A 25,230-nucleotide genomic window follows, 5' to 3' on the forward strand; every position below is an offset into this window, starting at 1 on the left:
ATCTTATAGAAACTTACTAAATTCTTAAGGGGTTGGACAGGCTAGATGCAGGAAGATTGTTCCCGATGTTGGGGAAGTCCAGAACAAGGGGTCACAGTTTAAGGATAAGGGGGACATTTTTAGGACCGAGATGAGGAAAACATTTTTTACACAGAGAGTGTTGAATCTCTGGAACTCTCTGCCACAGAAGGTAGTTGAGGCCAGTTCATTGGCTATATTTAAGAGGGAGTTAGATGTGGCCCTTGTGGCTAAAGGGATCAGGGGGTATGGAGAGAAGGCATGTACAGGATACTGAGTTGGATGATCAGCCATGATCATATTGAATGGCGGTGCAGGCTCGAAGGGCCGAATGGCCTACTCCTGCACCTATTTGATATGTTTCTATGTTTACTGGCACACTGCACAGGATATTGGGCGGCACAATGGTGCAACGGTAGAGCTGCTGCCTCACAGCACCGTAGACCTTGGTTTGATCCTGACCTCAGGTGGCTGTTTGTGCGGCGTTTGTACATTCTCACTGTGACTGGGTGGGGGTTCTTCCGAGTGCTCCCGTTTCCTCCCACATCCCAAAGACGGGCAGCTTTGTGCATTAATCCTTCTGCAGTTGTATAGGGCTCTGGTAAGACCACATCTGGAGTATTGTGTACAGTTTTGGTCCTAATTTGAGGAAGGACATCCTTGTGATTGAGGCAGTGCAGCGTAGGTTCACGAGATTGATCCCTGGGATGGCGGGACTGTCATATGAGGAAAGATTGAAAAGACTAGGCTTGTATTCACTGGGGTTTAGAAGGATGAGGGGGTATCTTATAGAAACATATAAAATTATAAAAGGACTGGACAAGCTAGATGCAGGAAAAATGTTCCCAATGTTGGGCGAGTCCAGAACCAGGGGCCACAGTCTTTGAGTAATGGGGAAGCCATTTAAGACTGAGGTGAGAAAAAGCGTTATCACCCAGAGAGTTGTGAATTTGTGGAATTCCCTGCCACAGAGGGCAGTGGAGGCCAAGTCACTGGATGGATTTAAGAGAGAGTTAGATAGAGCTCTAGGGGCTAGTGGAATCAAGGGATATGGGGAGAAGGCAGGCACGGGTTATTGATAGGGGACGATCAGCCATGATCACAATGAATGGCGGTGCTGGCTCGAAGGGCTGAATGGCCTCCTCCTGCACCTATTTTCTATGTTTCTAATTGGCTTCTGTAAATTGTTCTCAGTGCTGGTGTATGGGTGATTGCTGATCAGCATGGACACGATGGGCCGAAGGGCCTGTTTCTACACTGTATCTCTATACTAAAGTTTGCAAACTCTTCATGCAAGAGCATTTTATTTTGTATGATCTACAAGTATAATTGTGCCTTGAATTTATATGCATAACAACACAATTTCATTGAAGCCAATATTAAAAAAGAAAATAACATGCCTGGCCCGGTGTAACAGAAGAGGAGATAACAAGTCTCACATGGAATTTTGATGTAAATAGGCTGTGTTTACTACCCTCAGGAATAAGACAATTCCTATCTTGCTCTTTAAACAGCACCCAGCACTAATAATTGACTTTAATTGATATTATTGTCAATGGTTCACTCTTAAGCAGTGAAACGGACATTATTGAGAAGTAACATCCAAAGAAGAGAATGCTTTAAAGCAGGAGGTAATGTATCGTAATTACTTGAGGCATTGCTATGCACTGTGCTGAGCTAAGCATCCATGACTACGAACACTATAATAGTATATCAGCATGTGAATTGGAGATAGACACAAAATGCTGGAGTAATTCAGCGGGTCGGGCACTGAAGCCACCGTTTATCCTTCATAGCCATTTATTTATATTAATAATATATTTGTATTAATGATTTGAATGTGTCTGGTTAGTAAGTTTGCAGTTGAAATTCGTGGTATGGTGGACAGTGAGGAAGATTGCCTAAGATTACGAAGGGATCTTGATCTACTGGGCCTATGGGCTGAGGAATGGCAGATGGAGCCTAATTCAGATAAATGCAGGGTGCTGCATTTTAGTTTAGTTTAGTTTAGAGATACGTTGCGGAAATAGGCCCTCCGGCCCACCGACCAGCTATCGCTATCCTACACACACTAGGGCCAATTTACAATCAATCAATCAATCAACCTTTATTGTCATCTTGCAAAGCAACAGTTGTACAGTGCAAAATGAGAAGACGTTTGCCAGGGAATACCGGAACATCGCACATGAAACTTAAAACATTTCACACATAATAACAGTAAAAACAATCCAGTCCCTGATGAAACAGTATAAATAGTTAAAAGCAGGTAAAACAGCAACATTACAATACAGTAAAAACAGTCAATAAAATGTCCAGGGCAGCTGATTTGGGTGGCCAGTGCCAGAGTTATTAAAATGTCAGTGCAAAGCCGCAGAATCAGGTGACTGTGAATCAGGTCACAGCCTGTGGCAGGAAACTGTTTAGCAGCCTGGTAGTCCGGGCTTTGATGCTACGGTATCTCTTGCCTGATGGCAGGAGATCCAGGTGTATGTGGAGGGGGTGCAGTTTGTCCTAAGCTATTCTCAGAGCTTTTTTCAGACAGCGGCTCTGGAACAGTTCTTGTACCGAGGGTAGGGAGACGCCAATGATCCTCTCTGCTCCCCTCACTACCCTCTGCAGAGACTTCCTGTCTGAGCAGTTCCAGTTGGAGTACCAATTATACCAAGCCAATGAACCTACTAACCTGAAGAGTGGGAGGAGACCAAAGATCTCGGAGAAAACCGGGATAGACTGGGACTTTTGTTTTCCATGGAGCTTAAGAGGCTGAGGGGAGACTTTATAGAGGTTTATAAAATCATGAGGCTCATAAATAATGGGAAAAGTCACAGTCTTTTTCTCGGGTTAGGGGAGTCCAAAAGTAGAGGGCATTGGTTTAAAGAGAGAGGTGAAACTTTTAAAAGGGACGGAAATCCATCTTTATCACACAGATGTGCCAGAGAAAGTGGTAGTTGGGTACAATCCTGATATTTAAAAGGTCAGATACAGGGATAGGAAAGGTTCGGAGTGATTTGGGCCAGGTGCAGCAAGTGAGACTAATAGGCCTGTCCCACTTAGTGATATTTTAGGCAACTGCCGGCGACTGTCAAAGTCGTAGCAGGTCGCCGCAAAACTGGAGACAACCTGTCATCCTGGCGACAACCTACGACATCACCTACGTCAGGACAAGTCAAGCTGCGCTCATTGGCGTCAAACACACTGTCGCGGACATTTTTCAACATGTTGAAAATTTAGCACCGACCAGAAAGTCGCTACGACTTTTTGCGCGACTGAGGAGACTATTCCCGGCGACCACCAGCGAACATGTGGCGACAAACTAGTCGCCTGTAGTTGTGTAAAAAATCGCCTAAGTGGGACAGGCCTGTCCCACTTAGGCGATTTTTTACACAACTACAGGCGACCGTCATAATCGTAGCAGGTCGCCGAAAAACCGGCGACTGGACGGACCCCCCTACGACAATGTCTACGACAAGCTACCACCTAGTCGACGTCAAGCTATGGCAAGCTACCGACAACCGGCGACCCATTAGGATGTCCACCTACATCCACACCTACGACAACCTACGTCCACCCGCGACCCTGTCGGCGACAACTGAAGACAATTCAGTCGCCGGTACCTATTGCCAGTTGACGTAGGTTGACGTAGGTAGTCGCCAATGGGGTTCACCAAAGTCAGCACCCAGCGACAATCTACGTCATCCTGGCGACAACCTACGACAGCACCTACGTCAGGAGAAGTCAAGCCACGCTCATTGGCATCAAGCCCACTGTCGCCGACTGTCGACTAAATTGTTTGAACATTTCAAAATCCAGCAACGACCAGAAAAACGCTACGACTCTCTGGGCGACTGCGAAGACTACTCACAACCACACGGGCAACACCCCGGCGACCATGTGGCAACAGCCGAGTCGCCTGTAGCCGCCTAAAAAGTAGCCTAAGTGTGACGGGCCCTTAACTCGGTTAGAAGACTAGGATGTCATGGTTGATTTGAGCAGAGTGGCATGTCTCTGCGCTGCATAGATCTATTAATGCTTTATTGTAATAGAGTTTAATATGACAGTAAGGATATGAACAATAGAGGGTAATATGGGACTGAGTGTGTAGGAAATAGAACATAATATGCTATGAAGGATTACACAATAGAATATAGTATAGTATAGTGTGCAGCTAATAGAATATAATATGGTATTTTTCCAAGTGATAAGATTTACCACATTAAATGACTGAATTGGCAATAGAGAATAATTTGGTCCTGGTGTAGTTGGTGAGAGTACACTGAAGATATAAAATAGGTAATTGTGAAATATGCAATCATCTTTAGCAATCCCAAATATTTTTCTCTGCTCCACGACTATTTTGTGCCTTACTCAATGGAATTGCAGGCTTTGAAGTAGCATTTTAAGGCACCTAGTCATTCCATTGTTTATTACCCCACAATAGTTTTAATAACAGAGCCACCCTTTGTCAGGGAGTTAGCCAGGGAATTTCCTTTCAACTCTTGGCAGGTAAACACAATGGTCAACTTATTTTCACGCTGCTGAACTAATATCCACACATTGACTGACCCCATCTTCCATCGGACATGTTTTCACCACCTATAGGGAAGTTGCACGTAAGGTCACTGGGTCATAGGGCTTGACGCACGGAGCCGCTCAATCCATCTGGAGGACATCCGTAACTTACGGTATATGTTATTAATGCAAGAAACGCGTACTTTCCTACCTGTTAAAAACCGCCAAAATGTTGAATTTTTGCGCTGATAAAAAAATTGTGGAAGTCGGGGTAAGTGTGAGAGACATGTACCCAACTTTAGAATTCCAAACGTGAAGCGAAATGAAGGTAAAGAGAAGCGAGAACTGAAGGGCAGCTAAATTGCTTGGTGCACATTGGCTACGCAGATATCGGAATTGAAAATATTGGGAATTATCACGTTTGTTCACTGCATTTCATCAACAGTAAGGCATTATTTGTGTTTTTTTTCTTGATTCCTTTGTTATCTAAAAAGTCTCAGAAGTGATAAATCTGCCTGTAAATTTTCCTTCAGATGCATTTTCATTTTGTATGTAAAATCCCACTTGAGAACCATGGACGATTTAAAAAAATTTACAGCCACATTTATCACTTCTGAAACTTTTTAGATGCCAAAGGAATCAAGAGAAAACACAAATAATGCCTTAGTTGATGAAATGCAGTGAGCAAACGGCCAGTGTTCGCCAAGCACTCTGGCTGTTGTTGTCCCTTCAGCTCTCGCTTCTATCTACCGTCATTTCTCCTCACTTTAGTCACATTATTTACAGCGCAAAAATGGACTATTTCAGCGAGTTTTAACGGGACCGCTACGCTGGAAACAATGGTAAAGGCCTACCTGCAGTTCATCGCGTGTACTCCACTTGGAGTAGCGTAGCAACAGTACGGGTCATGGGTCGTGACCCGACTGCCGTGAAACCTCCCTATTGGATATTTTGGGGGTTTGTTCAGAAGGCGGTGGATGCCACCGAATAACAAACATTTGACCGTTTTACACCCGCCCCATTCTCATTAGAACTCAGACACTGGGAGCCATGTGTGGCTGTGCGTCCTAATGAGGAGCATAACCCAAGGAAGGTCCATAACAAAGTGCACACCACAGGATGAAGGCGTTGGAAGTCAGAGACCAGGTTCCTAATGAGGCTTGGATGCATTCGGACTGGTGGTGTAGCAGAGGGGGAGTTTTATAGGTGATTTCAGCGATGTGGTAGGTACTTTACTACTGTTGCCTCAGGAAATGCAGATATTGTAAACCCGTCTACGAGGTGAGGTAAGATGTAATCTAATGGAATTGGAAAAAGTAATGATTCCCTAAAGTCGATGCACGGAGGGGATTTCCAGGATTACAGGTGCAGACTATAACTTTGGAACGGTTAAGACTGCAATTATTGCGACTGAAATGCCAGACTCATTTACAGCCACGCACATCTCGAATACCATCTGAACAGACCACGAAAATGCATATTCGGCTTACTCTAAAATAACATTTGCTGGGAAAGTGCGGCTTAAAAAATACATCTGTAGTTTATTGTGTTTTCCGACGCCTGAAATTAAAATTAAAATTACAATTTTGAAATTTGATGTGCATGTATAGATACAAAGGTGACATTGTTCTATCCAAAACTAAGCTGATACGCATCTGATGTTTGGATTGATAGGTCATTAAGCTATTTTTCGTCCTTTCCTTGATAGCATTAAACATTTGTTTTATTAAGTGAAAAACCTGCGCTTAAAGCCGTCGTGCATTTTGGACAGGCTAGATGCAGGAAGACTGTTCTCGATGTTGGGGAAGTCCAGAACAAGGGGTCACAGTTTAAGGATAAGAGGGAAATCTTTTAGGACCGAGATGAGGAAAACATTTTTCACACAGAGAGTGGTGAATCTCTGGTATTCTCTACCACAGAAGGTAGTTGAGGCCAGTTCATTGGCTATATTTAAGAGGGAGTTAGATGTGGCCCTTGTGGCTAAAGGGATCAGGGGGTATGGAGAGAAGGCAGGTACAGGATACTGAGTTGGATGATCAGCCATGATCACATTGAATGGCGGTGCAGGCTCGAAGGGCCGAATGGCCTACTCCTGCACCTATTTTCTATGTTTCTATGTATGTTTCCTCACGTACTGCGTATCTGCTTTGATCCCCAACCACTCCCATACCCTCCCCAGGCAGAATAGCAATGAATTTCCCTGGTCCTCCATCTTTCACCCCAACAACCTCCACATTGAGCGAGTTATCCTCCACCATGAAGGACAGTGGTCAATGGAGGATCCAGCATGGGGGGACCACCGGGAGGGAGGGGGGGAAGAACAGGGAAACTGGCGCGAGGGGGGAGGGTGGTGCAAGTTGTAACTTTGTAAGTGCCCTTCATGGGCACCTATTTGCATACCTTGCCAAGGTATGCAAGCAAATAATTTCACTGTGCTCTGTGATCAAAGTGTTCATTCGTTTTTCTTCTCTCTTTGTTCATTCCTCCCATCCACTCCACCACCTGGTTCCATCTGCCCATTGTCTCCAACCCGGCTCGCTCCAGCTATCATCTAGCAGCCCCAGTCCAACCCCACTCCCCCACCTTGTCCATTTATCCATCATCCTTCCCCATTTGGCTGTACCTGGCAGCCTCCCCTTCCACCCACCCCTTCCCCACTGGTACTGCTATGCACAAAAAATCTTCCCTCTTAACTCCCAATCCTGAAGTAGGCAATTGTAATGGTCGAGTAGGTGTTTCTCAAATGTTGTTGTGGTACTGCATCGAAGCAACGAGTTCCAGATTCCAACTTCCCTGCGAATGGAAAATAACCTTCCTCTTTTCATTTCTAATCCTCTTACTCCTCGTCTTATGTCTATCTGGTGTTTCTCCTTTCCCTCTGTGACCCCTATAGTTTTCCTCCAGGTGCTCTGGTTTCCTCCCTCATCCCGAAGGCAAGCGAGTTTGTATTTTGGCCTCTGTAAATTGCCCCTCGTGTGTAGGGAGTGGATGCGAAAATGGGAGAACATAGAACTGTGGTCGGCATGGGTTCAGTGGGCTGGAAGGCCTGTTTCCCCGCTATATCTTTCAGTCAATCAATAAATTATCCAATGCTGTGTGAAATTGTGAATGTGTGGAATTCCCTGCCACAGAAGGCAGTGGAGGTCAATTCTCTGGAAGCTTTCAACAGAGAGTTGGATAGAGCTCTTAAAGATAGCAGAGTCAGGGGATATGGGGAAAAGGCAGGAATGGGGTACTGATTAGGGATGATCAGCCATGATCACATTGAATGGCGGTGCTGGCTCGAAGGGCCGAATGGCCTACTCCTGCACCTATTGTTTATTAGATCCTTTAACCCTATGGATTAGCTGAACTCCTCTGAAAATCTTAATAGAGATGATAGAAACAGAGAAAAATAGGCGCAGGAGTAGGCCATTCGGCCCTTCAAGCCAGCACCATCATTCAATATGATCATGGCTGATCATCTAAAATCAGTACCCCGTTCCTGCTTTTCCCCCATATCCCTTCATTCCTTTAGCCCCAAGAACTAAATCAAACTCCCTCTCGAAAACATCCTGTGAATTGACCTCCATTGCCTTCTGTGACAGAGAATTCCACAGATTCACAACACCCTGGGTGAATAGGTTTTTCCTCATCTCAGTCTGAAATGGCCTACCCCTTATTCTTAAACTGTGACCCCTGGGTCTGTACTCCCCCAACATCGGGACCATTTTTCCTGCATCTAGCCTGTCCAATCCTTTAAGAATTTTATATGTTTCTATAAGATCCCATCTCATCCTTCTAAATTCCAGTGAATGCAAGTCCAGTCGATCCATTCTTTCATCATATGTCAGTCCCGCCATCCCGGGAATTAACCTGATGAACATACACTGCACGCTCTCGACAGCAATATTGTCCTTCCTCAAATTATGAGACCAAAATTGCACACTATACTCCAGGTGCAGTCTCACCAGGGCTCTGTACAACTGCAATAGGACTTCCTTGCTCCTAAATTGAAATCCTCTCACAATGAAGGTCAACATGCCATTAGCTTTCTTCACTGCCTGCTGTACCTGCATATTTACTTTCAGTGACTGATGTACAAGCACACCCAGGTCTCCTTGTATCTCCCCTTTTCCTAATCTGACACTATTCAGATAATAATCTGCCTTCCTGTTCTTGCCACCAAAGTGGATAACCTCACATTTATCCACATTCTACTGCATCTGCCCACTCACCCAACCTATCCAAGTCACCCTGCAGCCTCATAGCATCCTCAATCGCAGCTCACACTGCCACCCAGATTTGTGTCATCTGCAAGCTTGGAGATGTCACATTTAATTCCCTTGTCTAAATCGTTAATGTACAAGAAACAGTTAGACATGTACATGGATAGGACAAGTTTGAAGGGAAATGGACCAAGCATACGCAGGTGAAACTAATGTAGCTGGGATATGATGGCCGGTGTGGGCAAGTAGGGCCGAAGGGCCACAATGTATCACTCTATGACTCTAGCCTTGTAGAATTAAAGATTGTGGATACTGTTTGTACAGTAACATCACCTTGTTTGACTAATGGGCCTGCCCCACTTAGGCAATGTTTAGGCGACTGTCATAGTTGTAGCAGGTCGCTAAATAAAATGGCGATGCTAGGCGATTTTTTCGGCGACTGCCGGCGAGTACGACGATGGAATTCACCGAAGTCAGCACTGGTGACAACCTAGGCCACCTGGCGACAACCTACGACAGCACCTACGTCAAGCTACGCACACTGGCGTCAAACCCACGGTTGCCACTGTCGCCAAAAAATGTTCAACATGTTGAAAATCCAGCGGCGACCTGAAAGACGCCACGACTCTTTAGGCGACTGAGGTGACTACTCATAACCATATAGGCGACACCACCCCGGTGACCATGTGGCGACAGCCTAGTCGCTTGTAGTCGCCTAAAAAATCGCCTAAGTGGGACAGGCCCATAAAGCCTTCATTGAGTTTGTGTCCACTGTGGATTCATTGTTTAAGAGTATTTATTGCATACTGTGATGATAACCTTACTAGACTTGAAGGATCTTCAAGTAACAGTCAAGCCAACCGTCTGGAAGTGTAAAACTATTTTTCACATACCAAACATCAAAACAGTCACATCACAATGGATATTTTACACCTTGACTGAGGTGTATGTCTCCTGCTGTTCTCCTCCCTGTTTTCACTTGCCTACCCATTAAGGATCAACCCCAAACCTAGCCTTGTCCCACCAGGACTCCCAATTATAAGCACAGGTCTCCAAATAGACCACCGGGTGTTTGGATGAAAACCTTTTTGCTTTGCCAAACCGCAAGGAAAAATGCCACCAACCACTAAATTGTCATCAGAAAATATACACAAAAGGGATGAAGTAATTTAGTCTCTTTACAGACACTCCCAGGGCAGGCACAGACACCTCCAGAGACATGAATAATGTTTTAATTTTACATATGTTCCCTGTGAGGAAATGCAGGCCTTGGTCTAATTGCTAATGTTTCTTTTCTCTCTGGACTGGCTCTTACGTGAATGGACACCCTTCTTGTGTCTGAAGCATTTAGTTTAGTTTAGTTTAGAGATACAGTGCAGAAACAGGCCCTTCGGCCCACTGGGTCTGCGCCGACCAGCGATCCCCGCACACTATCCTACACACACTAGGGAGAAATGTACAATTTTACCAAGCCAGTTAGCCTACAAACCTGTACGTCTTTGGAGTGTGGGAGGAAACCGGAGCACCCGGTGAAAACCCACGCAGGTCACGTGAAGAATGTACAAACGCCGTACAGACAGCACCCGTAGTCGGGATCGAACCCGAGTCTCTGGCGCTGTAAAGCGGCAACTCTACCACTGCGCCACCGTGCCTTTCCTCCTTGAAAGTGAAACTCTGCATTGTATATCCAATCAGTAGTAAATTCAGAGCGGAAATTCTCGACAGGTCAGGCTGCATCAGTGGACAGAGAAATGTACAGTGATTCAGTCGATGACCATTCAGTATAGGTCTGTTTGCCCTAGGGTTAGACAGTGCAATCCAATGGCATGATGTCACAACTGTATTGCGTAGGCTACAATGAGAGATTGATTAAAAGTTGCAGCATGGAAACAGGCCCTTCGGCCTAATGGGTCCACGCCGACCATCGACCACCCTGGTTCTGCGTTATCCCACTTTTACACACGCCAGGGGCAATGTACACAGGCCAATTAACCTACAAACCCGCACGTCTTTGGGATGGAACCCCAGTACCCAGCACAGTGGAGTAACGGTAGAGTTACTGCCTTACAGCGATGGCAGCATCGAGTTCTATCCCGAATACGGGGCTGTCTGTAAGGAGTTTGTACTTTCTCCCCGTGACCGCATGCGTTTTCTCCAAGATCTTCGCTTTCCTCGCACACTCCAAAGACGTACAGGTTTGCAGGTTAATTGACGGTATAAATGTGAAATTGTCCCCAGTGTGTGTAGGACAGTGTTAATGTTTGGGGATCGCTGGTCGGTGCGGACTCGGTGAGCCGAAGGGCCTGTTTCCGTGCTGTATCTCTAAACTAAACTAAACTAAACACCCGGAGGACACCCACACGGTCACAAGGAGAACGTGCAAGCTCCACACAGACAGCATCCGAGGTCAGGATTGAACTCGGGTCTCTGGCACAATGAGGCTGCAACTCTACCATGTGACACCGCACCAACCTTTGATGCACCACTCCTTTCCTGCCTTTTACTCTGCTGACGAGTTGGCCTCCTATCGCCCAACTGCAAGTAAACACAACGGCATTCATCTGCGGCCAGCGTGTTGACAGAGGCAAAAATGTTTAGATAAAACCAGACTTGCTGATTGTGGGAGATGTTACATCAGACTTGATTAATTCAGGAACAAATTGGAACACGTCAAAAAGTTCTTTACATTCGGACTTAGCCAGGAATTTACTCTTGTCAGTATGGCAGTTAAGTGGAAGTTATTAAATATTAGGAAATGTGTTACCTCCTACCCAGAAGGGATTAGTGGAGCAAACTCCCCACACCTTAAAAATAATGCAGTCTGGTAAATATCCATTTCTATAAGCATCCACAGAGTTATCTATCGGATAGTAGGAAATGATTGTTGCACTTGCGACTAAAATGGGCTCCTGTTGCACCCTGCAGGAAATAGGTAGTTTTATTCTCAACCGGTTTCTCATCATAAATGCTCCTATTAGACGGGCTGTAGTCAGCATTCGCAGCCCCCTGCCAAGATTCCACACTGAGAATGTCAGTCTGAGGAGAATTCGGGCCGGCTTCCAACCCCTCAGGTAAGGGCCCATCAACTAGACAGGCACGACCTGAACCTGTGATTTATGGATTAAATAAACCTAAAAGGAAATTCCTTACTGAGGGCGGGAAAGACAGAAAATAGAGAGAGCGAGAGGGGAAGAGAGCAAGGGAGAAAGAGATAGAAAGAGCGAGGGAGGGAGAGGGGGGGAGGGGGGGGGGAGGCAGGACGTGTCTGTTCACACTTATACAAGAGACGGTGCCGCTCACAGCTCACCCTCGTCCCGATCTCTGGGTGCACGATACTGGGAGTTGGAAGAGTCCCAGCAGTCCACACCTGCGACCTGTCAGTGCAGGGATTTATTAATTTTAATAAGACTTTGAGAAAAGAGCCAAGAAACGCTTGCTGTGAATGAAGCCACGTCGGCCAATTCCTCCAGGTACGCAAACAGAACGCCGTATGGTTCTAGGTACCTGTGACACATGCAGGGGATGGATTGATGGCATATTTAATGTAATTAATTAATTAACCTGCAATAGGCAATCAAAGATAAAAGTACAACCCAGTGAATGTATTCAGCCTGGAGAGCTTGTGTCAAACATGACAGGTGGTCCTGTTGGCAGATGGACACTGTCATTTTAGTATGTAGTTGGAGATCCCAGTCCCTTCTGGTCTGAAGAGGGGTCTCAACCCAAAACATCACCCATTCCTTCTATCCAGAGATGTCCCACTGAGTTATTCCAACATTGTGTGTCTATCTTTGGTTTAAACCAGCATCTGCAGTTTATTCCTGCAACCAGCCCTTTACAAATGGATTAACCTCTTCCAGATCTCTCCATTGCTCTAATTCTGGAATGCTGCAACTCTGAGTTCTGGAGTAACTCAACAGGACAAGCAGCATCTCTGGAGGACATGCATAGGCGGCGTTTCGGGTTGGGACCCTTCTTCAGTCCAGACCCTTCTTTGTGTTCTGCAAAAGATTCCAGTATCTCCAGTTCTTTGTGTCTCCATTTGACATCTCTGGTATTCATTCCTGACCTTGCAAACAGCCATGCCTTCATTACGCAGTCCTTTGCCAGAATTCTCCCTGCACTATCTCCTTCTGTTTCCTTAACATAAACACTAAGGTGACCAACTTTTTGTCACCTGTCCTGGTTATTAACTTCTGTGCCTTTGGTTAAAGTTGTTTAATGACTATCCTGAGACTCACCTTTTAACTCTTCAACTCCCCCTCCCATTCCCACACTGACTTTTCTGTCCTGGGCCTCCTCCACTGTCAGCGTGAGGCCTAATGCAAATTGGTGGAACAGCACCTCATATTTTGCCTGGGCAGCTTACAACACAGCGGTATGAATATTGACTTCTCTGACTTCAAGTAACCCTTGCCTTCCCTCTCTCTCCATCCCTCCCCCATCCTGGTTCTCTGACTAGTTTGACTCACCTCCTGATTACATTTTACTGATTGTATGCCTCGTTGTCACCTTCCCCTCAGCTAACAATGCGCCTGTTTCTGTGCTGTATCTCATAACTAAACTAAACTAAATTAAGCATAACAGGTCTGTAAACACAATACTCATAGATAACACAATAAACAACAAAAAAAATCAATAAATTAAAAAAAAATATTAGTGCAAAAAGCCAGAGGTCCTTTGTGCAACAAAGGCAGTTCCTAGTTCATAGTTTAGTCAGTATTTGTAGTGTTCAAGAACCTGATTGTAACTAGGAAAAAGCTGTTCTTGAACCTGGAGATCACAGATTACAGACTCCTGTACCTTCTTCCCGATGTCAGGGGTACAATGAGAGCATGGCCAAGGTAGTGTGGGGCCATGATGATGCTGGCTGCCTTTTTGAGGCAGCGCGTCCTATGGATGCCTTCTATGGTGGGGAGGTCAGTACCCGTGATGGACTGGGCAATGTTCACCGCTTTTTGTTATCACCTTTGTTCCTGGGCATTCAAGTTACTGGCCGTGATGCAATCAGTCAATATCATAAGTGATAGGAGAAATATTAGGTCATTTGACCCATCAAGTCTGCTCTTCCATTCAATCATAGCTGACCTATCTTTCCCTCCCATCCCCATCTCCTGCCTTCTCCCCATAACCCCTGACACCCGTATGAATCAAGAATCTGCTTATCTATCTCCGCCTTAAACATATCCATTGACTTGGCCTCCACAGCCATCTGTGGCAATGAATTCCACAGATTGTCCACCCTCTGATTAAGAAATTCTTCCTCATCCCTTTCCTAAAGGAACGTCCTTTAATTCTGAGGCTATGACCTAGATTCTCCAACTTAGTGGAAACATCCTCCCCACGTCCACTCTATCCAATATGTTCCCTACCGTACACCTGTAGATGTTCAAGAGAGTGTTCATAATGGATATACTCTGGGATTAATTAACCTCTGGATCACGATCATCTTCACGTGTGTGAGGAGGCGTTGTGCTGCGTTGAGCGTAAATCCCAAGGGAAGTCGGATACAACTCCAAAGCTCACCCAGATGTGTGAAATGTAACCAGTAGATTTGCTACCTCTCTTCTCGTACCCAATATGCACAAAGCCAACTAATAGGAAATAGTTTTCATTTACTTGTTCAAGACGTGCTGGAAACTTACCCGTAACTCCTTCCTGAATTTGGGCCATTTCCGAAGAGGGTAAATGGTCAAACTGCTTTGGTGGTTGTGAAATCACAAATTGGCCAGACTGTCGAAGAATGGCAGATTCCCCTCACCACAGAGCATCGGTGAGTCGGATGGGTTTACAAAATAACTTGTTCTTTTTATTTGATCCCCATCATACATTATTTCCTAATGTAATAACAATAAACCGCAGATGCTGGTTTACCCATGAAAATATACAAAATGCTGGAGTAACCCAACGGGTCAAGCAGCATCTCTGGAGACGTTTTGGGTCGGGACTCTTCTTCAGTCTGACCCGAAACATCACCTATCCATTTTCTCCAGAGATACTGCCTGACCCGCTGAGTTACTCCAGCACTTTGTATCTTTCTTTTACAGTATTTCCTCTCAGTTATGTTTGTCTAGTCTGCGTAACTTCCATGTAAGCTTCTTCTCTGTTGCTATCATACGTTCATAAGTTAAAGGAGCAGAATTAGGTCATTCGGCCCATCAAGTGCACTCCACCATTCAATCATGGCTGCCCATCTTTCCCTCTCAACCCCATTCTCCTGCCTTCTCCCCACACTAAATAAATTCCTCCTCATCTCCCTTCTAAATGAACGCCCTTTTATTCTGAGGCGGTGGCCTCTGGTCCTAGACTCTGGTCAAAGACCCACACCATCCTGGCCACACACTCATCTCCCTGCTACCTTCAGGTAGAAGGCACAGGAGCCTGAAGACTGCAACAACCAGGTTCAGGAATAGCTACTTCCCCACAGCCATCAGGCTATTAAACCTGGCTCGGACAAAACTCTGATTATTAATAACCAATTATCTGTTATTTGCACTTTATCAGTTTATTTATTCATGTGTGTATATATTTATATTACGGTATATGGACACATTGATCTGTTTTGTAGTAAATGCCTACTATGTTCTGTGTGCTGAAGCAAAGCAAGAATTTCATTGTCCTATCAGGGACACATGACAATAAACTCACTTGAACTTGAACTTGAACTTGACTCTCTCACTAGTGGAAACATCCTCTTTACATCCACTCTGTCCAGGCCTTTCACTATTCGGTAAACATATCCCATACTGTCATGCAATGATCAGAATGGTGAAAGCAACTCGAGCTAAGACTAACGTGGTCACAGTATAACTGCTCTGCTTTGTAATCTATACCTTGGACAATTAAGGAAGGCACCTCCTGAATCATCTAAACCATCTCTTCTATCTCTACCCATTGAATCCAAGCTGCCATGGCAGTTAGTACCTCTGTTCCTCTACATTCCCTGTTCCCTACCATTTAGTGCTTGTGAACCCCTACAATTCCAAGTTGTTATCCTGCAGACCATTCAGATATGACCACATTTTGCAGATAAATTAGATTAATTTATCTATTTATATTCTGATTGTAAACACTTGTATTTAAAATGCCATTTACTGGATGAAATTAGGATACCGGAAACGTGCCAAAGTATTCTCCTTATTATAGTTAACCACATCCCTTGATGAACAGAAAATATTTTGAGACAAAAGCACTGTGTGATTCTGCCCTGTAGTGACCTGTGCTGTAGCATGCCAGACACATTGGCATATCGATGTGGCAAATAGTTGGCCTCATTAATGCAAAATAACAGTGCCCAGTGCACAGATGGGCATAGTTTTGCTACAAAGCTAAATCCTGTGGCATTCCGAAAAATGACAAATCCTCGGCACGGTGGCGCAGCAGTAGTTACAACGCTTACAGCGCCAGAGACCCAGGTTCGATCCCGACTACAGGTGCTGTCTGCACGGAGTTTGTACGTTCTCCCCGAGACCTGTGCTGGTTTTCTCCGAGACCTTCGGTTTCCTCCCACACTCCAAAGACATACAGGTTTTTTAGGTTAATTGGTTTGGTATAATGTAAAATTGACCCTATTGTGTGTGGGATCGCGTTAATGTTATGGGATGGCTGGTTGGTGCGGACTCGGTGGGCGGAAGGTCCTGTTTCCGCGCTGTATCTCTAAACTAAAACTAAACTAAACTCCTCTTCTGGATGCTCAATGTTCAAATCAGATGTGAAGACATTAGTGAGTAAGGGGTATATTAATTCCTCAATTGCTTCAGGAATCACCTCAATCCAGGAGAGTTTGCATTTGGCATGAGATTAACTGGGAGGTCTGATGCTTCCTGTGATAGCATTGACCAGCCTTTGTGTTATCAGAAGAGGTAGTTACAAAGAAATGCAATTGCTGGTTTACATGGGGAAAAAAAAAATACTAAGTGCTGGAGTCACTCTGTGGGTCAGGCAGCATTGCTGGAGAAGATGGATGGGCGACATTTGAAGTGGTGTCCTGACCCAAAATGTTGCCTATCCATGTTCTAAATTATTCCAGCACTTTGTTGTTTTCAGAAGAGGGTTTGGTCTCAAACCTTCTTTTACCAATATTTGACCTTCCGCCATCTCCGTTAAAGTCATAGGCCAATGCACAGAGTCCAGTTTGTTTAATTCCACCGTGGCATTCAAGAGTCTAGATCCTGCTCACTCCTGGTCATCGCCTACACTGAGCAGAAACTGTTCTTGATCCTGATGCACAGAAATGCACAGGAGTACAATCAGCGTCTACTGTGCGGATGTGGAAAAGACCTCAAGTTTCAAGTTTGATTGGTTGCAACTAATTATCCCAATCTTCTCTTGTTCAATGTCTTTTGACTTTAGACTTTCGAAGACATGTCCGCGCCGACCAGCGATCAGCCCTCTACACGAACACTATCCAACGCGCTAGGGACAATTTTTACCGAAGCCAATTAACCGACAAACCTGCACGTCTTTGGAATGTGGGAGAAAACTGAACACCCGGAGAAAACCCACGCGGTCACAGGGAGAACGTACAAACTATGTACAGACAACACTGATCGAACACGGGTCTCTGGTCTGTAAAGCAGCAACCCTACAGCTGAGCCACTGCGCCATCCCAAATGTCCTAACTTAGAATGTCTTAACTCAATAATAATGGCTGTTCAAACCATCTATCCTCCAGTCTGTGGTTCATAGAAGCATCCTCCCATATTTTCTCACCATATTCTAGCAGATGCATTCAATCCTCACCATGGTCGAAGATTAATTCATCTGTAGAGTAGATGAAATTGGCTTCATTAATGCTCGGGTGCTTGAGCCAACAGTCTCCTTGAAAAGAAATAGACAAGCATGCTTATTACTGCAAATGATCCACTGCGTGACCTGTCATGTCCTTTTGTGCAAGTCCACAAAATGATTCTTACCGTCTTTGCAGTTGCTAATTGGACTGAAAACCTTTTGTGTCAGAGATGATTTGCAGTAGGTTTAGGCTGAGGTTTAGATTTATTATCATCGCATGCACCGAGGTAGAGCGAAAAGCTTTGTTTTGTGTGCTCTCCAGACAGATCAGATATAACACACATAGATACAATCAGTTTAAACACGAGCACAATAGATAGAGCAAAGGGGAAGACACAGAGTGCAGAATATAGTTCTCAGCATTGTAGTGCATTGCAGTGTGCCAGTTCCTCAGACAAAGTCCAAAGTTCTCATCGGAACAATACCCTAGTTTATGGAAGGACCATTTATGCCTGATCGCAGAGCGGATTCCTGAGTCTGCTGACACTTTCAGGCTTCTGTACCTTCAGCCCGATGGAAGCAGGGAGAAGAAGGAATGACCAGGGTAGGAAAGCCTTTGATTATGTGTAAGAAAGAACTGCAGATGCTGGTAAAATCGAAGGTAGACACGAAATGCTGGAGAAATTCAGCGGGTGAGGCAGCATCTATGGAGAGAAGGCAGTGTTTCGGGTCGAGATCCTTCTTCAGCCTTTGATTATGTTAGCTACTTTTCCAAAGTGTAGATGGAGTCTATGGTGGGGAGTCTGGCTTGTGTGATGGACGAGGCTACACATACTACTCTCTGCCACTTCTTTCAGTCTTGGGCAGAGCTGTTCCCAAACCAAGCTAAGATGCAACCAGACAGCACGCGCTCTATTGTGTCTCTGTAGAAGTTTGTAAGAGTCAATAAACAATAGACAATAGGTGCAGGAGTAGGCCATTCAGCCCTTCGAGCCAGCACCGCCATTCAATGTGATCATGGCTGATCATCTCGAATCAGTACCCCGTTCCTGCCTTCTCCCCATATCCCCTGACTCCACTATTTTTAAGAGCCCTACCTAGCTCTCTTGAAAGTATCCAGAGAACTGGCCTCCACCGCCCTCTGTGGCAGAGAATTCCACAGACTCACCACTCTCTGTGAGAAAAAGTGTTTCCTCGTCTCCGTTCTAAATGGCTTACTCCTTATTCTTTAAACTGTGGCCCCTGGTTCTGGACTCCCCCAACATCAGGAACATGTTTCCTGCCTCTAGCATGTCCAAACCCTTAATAATCTTATATGTTTCAACAAGATACCCTCTCATCCTTCTAAACTCCAGAGTATACAAGCCCAGCCGCTCCATTCTCTCAACATATGACAGTCACTGGAGACATGCCGAATTTCCTTCGTCTCCTCAGGAAGTAGAGGTGTTGGTGTGCCTCTAGACTGTCACATTAATGTGGTTAGCCCATGACAGATTATTGGTAATATTAACATCAAGGAACTTGAAGCTCTCAGCCATTTCAACATCCGCACCATAGATGCTGACTGGTGCTTGTACTCCACCACACTTCCTGCAATCAATAACCAGCTCCTTTGCCTTGCTGATATTGACGGGGAAGTTTTTGTCATGAAGAAGGGTCAGATTCAGATTCAGATTCAGATTCAATCTTTATTGTCATTGGGCAGTGTACAGTACAGAGACAACTAAATGCAGTTAGCATCTCACCCAGAAGAACGAACATAGAATAATGAGCAATAAATATATATACGTACATACAGTAGTACGCAGGGAAGAAGCTGTTCCTGAACCTGCTGGTCCAGCAACGGAGAGACCTGTAGCGCCTCCCGGATGGTAGGAGGGTAAACAGACTGTGGTTGGGGTGAGAGCAGTCCTTGACGATGCTGAGCGCCCTTCGCAGACAACGCTTGCTTTGGACAGACTCAATGGAGGGGAGCGAGGAACCGGTGATGCGTTGGGCAGTTTTCACATCCCTCTGCAGTGCTTTCCGGTCGGAGACAGAGCAGTTAATAATAATAATAATATAATAATATATTTTATTGTCATTGCACATAAGCGCAACGAGATTTGGTATGCAGCTTCCATCCAATGTCATAACTTAAATAACGAATCAATTTAGATTTAGATACCCCAAGAACTATACCATACTGTGATACAGTTGGTAAGGATGCTCTCGATGGTGCAGCGGTAGAAGTTCACCAGAATCTGAGGAGACAGATGGACCTTCTTTAGTCTCCTCAGATTCTCCTCAGAATGGGTGACTCGAAACGTCACCCATTCCTTCTCTCCAGAGATGCTGCCTGACCCGTTGAGTTACTCCAGCATTTTGTGTCTGTCTTATTGTCCTGACACCTTGCTACTCAGTTTTCTATCTCCGCTCATCGTTGTTTGACAGGAATTTCAACATGCAGGTCAAGCTCAAAGCAGCAAAGTTCAGAGATACAGCATGGAAACAGACCCTTCGGCCCACCGGGTCCATGCCGGCCATCGATCACCCCTTCACACTAGTTCTACAGTATATTATCCCACTTTCTAATCCAGTCCTGCCACACTAGGAGCAATTGATGGAGGCCAATTAATCTAACAAACCCATCTGCCTTTAGGATATTCACCTCGCAACACCATCCAGAAGGCTGTGTTATCACAGTTGTTTCATCTTTCAATCACAAAAGAATAGGATGTAGAATCTTAATGCTGAGGGGTTTAAAGCATAATCCAGTATCTGAGATTTGCAGTTTATTTTACATAAAAAGCATTGCAGAGATTAAGAGAACAGACATGATATTGGAATGGGAGGGGCAAGAGTAAAAACAAAATCATACTCTGGAGGTAAAGGTACAGTAGATGTGGAGTGCCTCTAGTAAAACAAAAGGTGTGGTAGGCAATTGTGAGTGATTTTCAGCCCTTGAAGTTAAGCCTTGCAGTCCAATTGAATAGTTGGCGATGTATGGGTGTGGACTGAAAATACTTCGCAATGTTCAATTACTATTCATTTAAAAGGCGCATGTATTTCAACGGCTTTTATTTAAGTCGAGTTCATTGTGCGCTCTTTGTTCCGTTGTCTCAGCTCCTCCTAATGCTCGTTCATTTCTTAAAATATTGTCTTTCTTACTGATTCTTTGGCAAAATAGAATTGGTCTCTTGGGGGCTTGACAGCATTTGAGAATGTAATTTCTTGCATGGACAAGTCTGATCTTCGACAAAGGTAGGGATCCGTGTAAAGCTACAGAGCTTCACGAAAGACATTTTGCTCGTGATTGGGCTACCTTCGATTCAGCTGCAAATGAGACCGTGGCTGAGAGCAGGCCCCCCCATCATACCAACATCGTTTACGAGCTTGCTGCCAGGACTAGAGGGCCTGAGCTACAGGGAGAGGTTGAGTAGGCTGGGACTCTATTCCCTGGAGCGCAGGAGGATGAGGGGTGATCTTATAGAGGTGCATAAAATCAAGAGGGCAATAGATCGAGTAGACGCACAGAGTCTCTTGCCCAGAGTAGGGGAATCGATGACCAGAGGACACGGGTTCAAGGTAAAGGGGAAAAGATTTAATAGGAATGTGAGCGGTAACTTTTTCACACAAAGGGCGGTGGGTGTATGGAACAAGCTGCCCGAGGAGGTAGTTGAGGCTGGGACTATCCCAACGTTTAAGAAACACAGGATCATGGATAGGACAGGTTTGGAGGGATATGGGCCAAACTCAGGCAGGTGGGACTAGTGTAGCTGGGGCATGTTGGCCAGTGTGGGCAAGTTGGGCCAAAAGGCGTGTTTCCACTCTGTATCTATCTATGACTCAAACTCAGTAATGCAAAGTTGTCCAAAACTCTGCCATCTCTCACTCTAGTTTCCATTCACCCATCATCCCCGAACGTGTTGATGTATGCTGTCTTCTGGTTTAGCAACAGTTTGATTTTCAAATGATCATCATTGTTTTAAGCCCTTCAATAGTCTCACTCCTCCTAGCTTCCCTCCCATTGTAATCACCTTCAAATGTGAGATATAAAGTGCTGCAGTAACTCAGCAGGTCAGGCAGCATCTCTGGAGAACATGGACATGTGATGTCTCTGGTCTGAAGAAGGGTCCTGACTGAAATGTTACATATCTGCATTCTCCAGGGATCTGAAGACCCAACCCAAAATGTCGCCTATCTATGTTCTCCAGTGATGCTGCCTGACCCACTGAGTTACTATAGCATTTAGTGTCTTTCCATAATTGGCTTCCTCTCCAGTTCTGGGGTTCTTTAGATGGCTAATAAGGTCAATATGGGATCTGCAGACTTGGCCATAGGCCGAGCAAGGGCTGTTTAATGGGGTGGTCCTGTGTGTAGCTTGCCCAGCCGCTCCCTAGGGCTCAGCCACTTAAGACCTGACAACATCCTCTGTGCCCTTTCATAGAAATATAGAAACATAGAAAATAGGTGCAGGAGTAGGCCATTCGGCCCTTCGAGCCTGCACCGCCATTCAATATGATCATGGCTGATCATCCAACTCAGTATCCTGTACATGCCTTCTCTCCATACCCCCTGATCCACAAGGGCCACATCTAACTCCCTCTTAAATATAGCCAATGAACTGGCCTCAACTACCTTCTGTGGCAAAGAGTTCCAGAGATTCACCACTCTCTGTGTGAAAAATGTTTTTCTCATCTCAGTCCCAAAGGATTTCCACTTTATCCTTAAACTGTGACCCCTTGTCCTGGACTCCCCAACATCGGGAACAATGTTTCTGCATCTAGCCTGTCCAACCCCTTAAGAATTTTGTAAGTTTCTATAAGATCCCCCCTCAATCTTCTAAATTCTAGCGACTACAAGCCGAGTCTATCCAGTCGGATTGTACTCGCCTTCCAGCCTAACAGTATCTTTCCTATAACAGGGTGACCAAAACTGAGCACAATACTCCAAATGTGGCCTTCCTCTGTGCATCTGATGATCTCCTGCTCTAATGGACTCCTGTTAGAGTGTCTGTTACAGGTGTCTCGTATACTACAGGCAAGCAACCTAACCTGCCTCGAAGAACCACACAGAATAATTAGAGCTTTAATTCTTAGAGGGGCCACAGTCTAAGAATAAAGGGGATGCCATTTAAAAGTTAGGATAGAAAAATCTTTTTCACCCAGAGAGTTGTGAATTTGTGAAATTCTCTGCCACGGGAGGCCAATTCATTGGATTAATTTAAAAGAGAGTTAGATAGAGCTCTAGGGGCCAGGGGAATCAAGGCATATGGGGAGAAGGCAGGCACGAGTTACTGATTGTGGTTTGATCAGCCATGATCACAATGAATCATGGCTCGATGGGCTAAATGGCCTCCTCCTGCACGTATTTTCTATAAATCTATAAATCTATTCTATAATGGTGGGGCGTTGGCTTGGGACTATGTTCACATTGGTTTGCTTTCCTTTCCAATGGATTTGGAGGATGTTGTGTATTGGTGATTTGAGGTACCTGTTGTGGGTAGAATACTTCAAGGAGGGCACGACAGCCTGGTTGACCATAATCGCTGTGCCAGCACTGGGTTGTCAACCCAACGGCATCGCTTTCAGCACCATTCTCCTTGGTTCAGCCTTAGCATGCCAAGCTGGAGAGGGCAGGTAGGGTGGAGTGAAGTGAAAGGGTAGAGGAACCCGCGCCATTGAGGGCGGCAAGGAGGGCCATCAAGAGCGAGAGATAGGAGCAGAATTAGGCCATTTGGCCCATCAAGTCTACTCCGCCATTCAATCGTGGCTGTCCTATCCTTCCCTCTTAACGGCATTCTCCTGCCTTCGCCTCATAACCCATGGCACTAATGCGTACTAATCAAAGGTTGGGGCATGCAGCAGTGAGAAAGGTTTGGTTTAGTTTAGAGATACAATGCGTAAACAGGCCCTTCGGCCCACCGGGTCCACGCCGACCAGCGATACCCGCACATTAACACCAACATACTCCCACTAGGGGAAACTATTGCATTTACCAAGCCAATTAGCCTACAAACCTGTACGTCTTTGGAGTGTGGGAGGAAACCGAATATCTCCGAGAAAATGCTAGAGTAACTCAACGGGTCAGGCAGCGTCTCTGGAGAAAAATGAAAAGGTGACGTTTTGGGTCTGAAGAAGGGTCTCGACCCGAAAGGTCACCTATTGCTTTTCTCCAGAGACGCTGCCTGACCCGCTGTGTTTCTCCAGCATTTGTGTCTAAACTCTTCGGGTTCATTGGTTCCATCCTGTGGTGTTGCCGTTGGCTTAGCCTTCAATTAAACTTGGCGTGGACATGAAGAAAATGCAGCCTAAAGCCACCAATCCACATTTGATCTAACGAGCGCTCGATTGCTGGGTCTTCTTTAATTAAACTTGACGAGTTATATGAAAATAATGCTTGCAATCACATAGGCGGGTGTCACATATCCAGCTACATAATGTCGCTAAGCGGCTGGTTTGGTGCCAACTAAGTGACTGCAGTTTTTTAAAGCCACCCTTATTCCAATGAATATGATTCAATGGCATAAACAATCCTGCATAATTGACGTGCAAGAGGTTACGTTCAGATAAAAATGGCTCTCAAATGCTGGCTCCCTTCCCAGATTATCAAGACCAGTTCCTCTGGCAACTTGTCAGCTCTTCATTCTAGTCTTTAGCTTCTGGTTCAGCATATGCTCGTCTCCAAGCAAAATGCTCCTGTTTCCAGCTCTTCAAGGTTCCTTAACTGGTACACATGTGAATGATGCTATACTCATTATAAGGCATTTAGTGTCGTGTCCCCCCCCCCCCCACCCGCCCCCTCAACTTGCTCGGAGCAGGCAGATGAATGATTGCCAACATTGCGCCACTGAAGCTGGTGGGTCAATTGATAGATATGCGAGGTCGGCCAAGTATTGTTTGCCCGCTGATTTCCTCCGCCTCCCTGTCTGGCCTTTTCTTCACCATGTCATAGAAACATAGAAAATAGGTGCAGGAGTAGGCCATTTGGCCCTTCGAGCCAGCACCGCCATTCAATAGGATCATGGCTGATCATCCAGAACCCTGTCTCTGCTTTCACCCCATATCCCTTGATTCTGTTAGCCCTAAGAGCTATATATAACTCTCTCTTGAATATATCCAGTGAATCGGCCTCCACTGCCTTCTGTGGCAGAGAATCCCACAGATTCACAACTCTCTGGGTGAAAAAGTGTTTCCTCATCTCAGTCCTAAATGGCCTAACCCTTATTCTTAAACTGTGACCCCTGGTTCTGGACCTCCCCAACATGCATGAAAACATCTTTTCCTGCATCTAGCCTGTCCAATGCCTTAATAATGTTTTATGTTTCTATAAGATATCCTCTCATCCTTCTAAATTCCAGTGAATATAAGCCCAGTCGATCCATTCTTACATCATATCTCAGTCCCGCCACCCCAGGAATTAACCCGGTGAACCTACGCTGCACTCCCTCAATAGCAAGAATGTCCTTCCACAAATTAGGAGACCAAAACTGTACACAATACTCCAGAACTGCACCCAATACCCCTGGGCGGGACAGTTGAGGTCGGGAATCCGCGGCGTGGGATACTGGATTGTCCTTCTGTTGCAGCTCATGAGGGATTCTTGAAGAGTTGCCAACTTCCAGAGATCGCCGTTGTCAGGTCTTCGGGGGATTCCCTCATTCACGATGGTATACATATTCAAATAGATGATTCAGTATCCATTATAAAAAGCCCCCGCACGCTAGCTTTAGGTGTGTGAAGATATCGGCGGGTAGCAAGCGAGATTAACCGCCGCCACTTAA

Source organism: Amblyraja radiata, chromosome 9 (genome assembly GCF_010909765.2).
Source record: "Amblyraja radiata isolate CabotCenter1 chromosome 9, sAmbRad1.1.pri, whole genome shotgun sequence".
NCBI lineage: Eukaryota > Metazoa > Chordata > Chondrichthyes > Rajiformes > Rajidae > Amblyraja > Amblyraja radiata.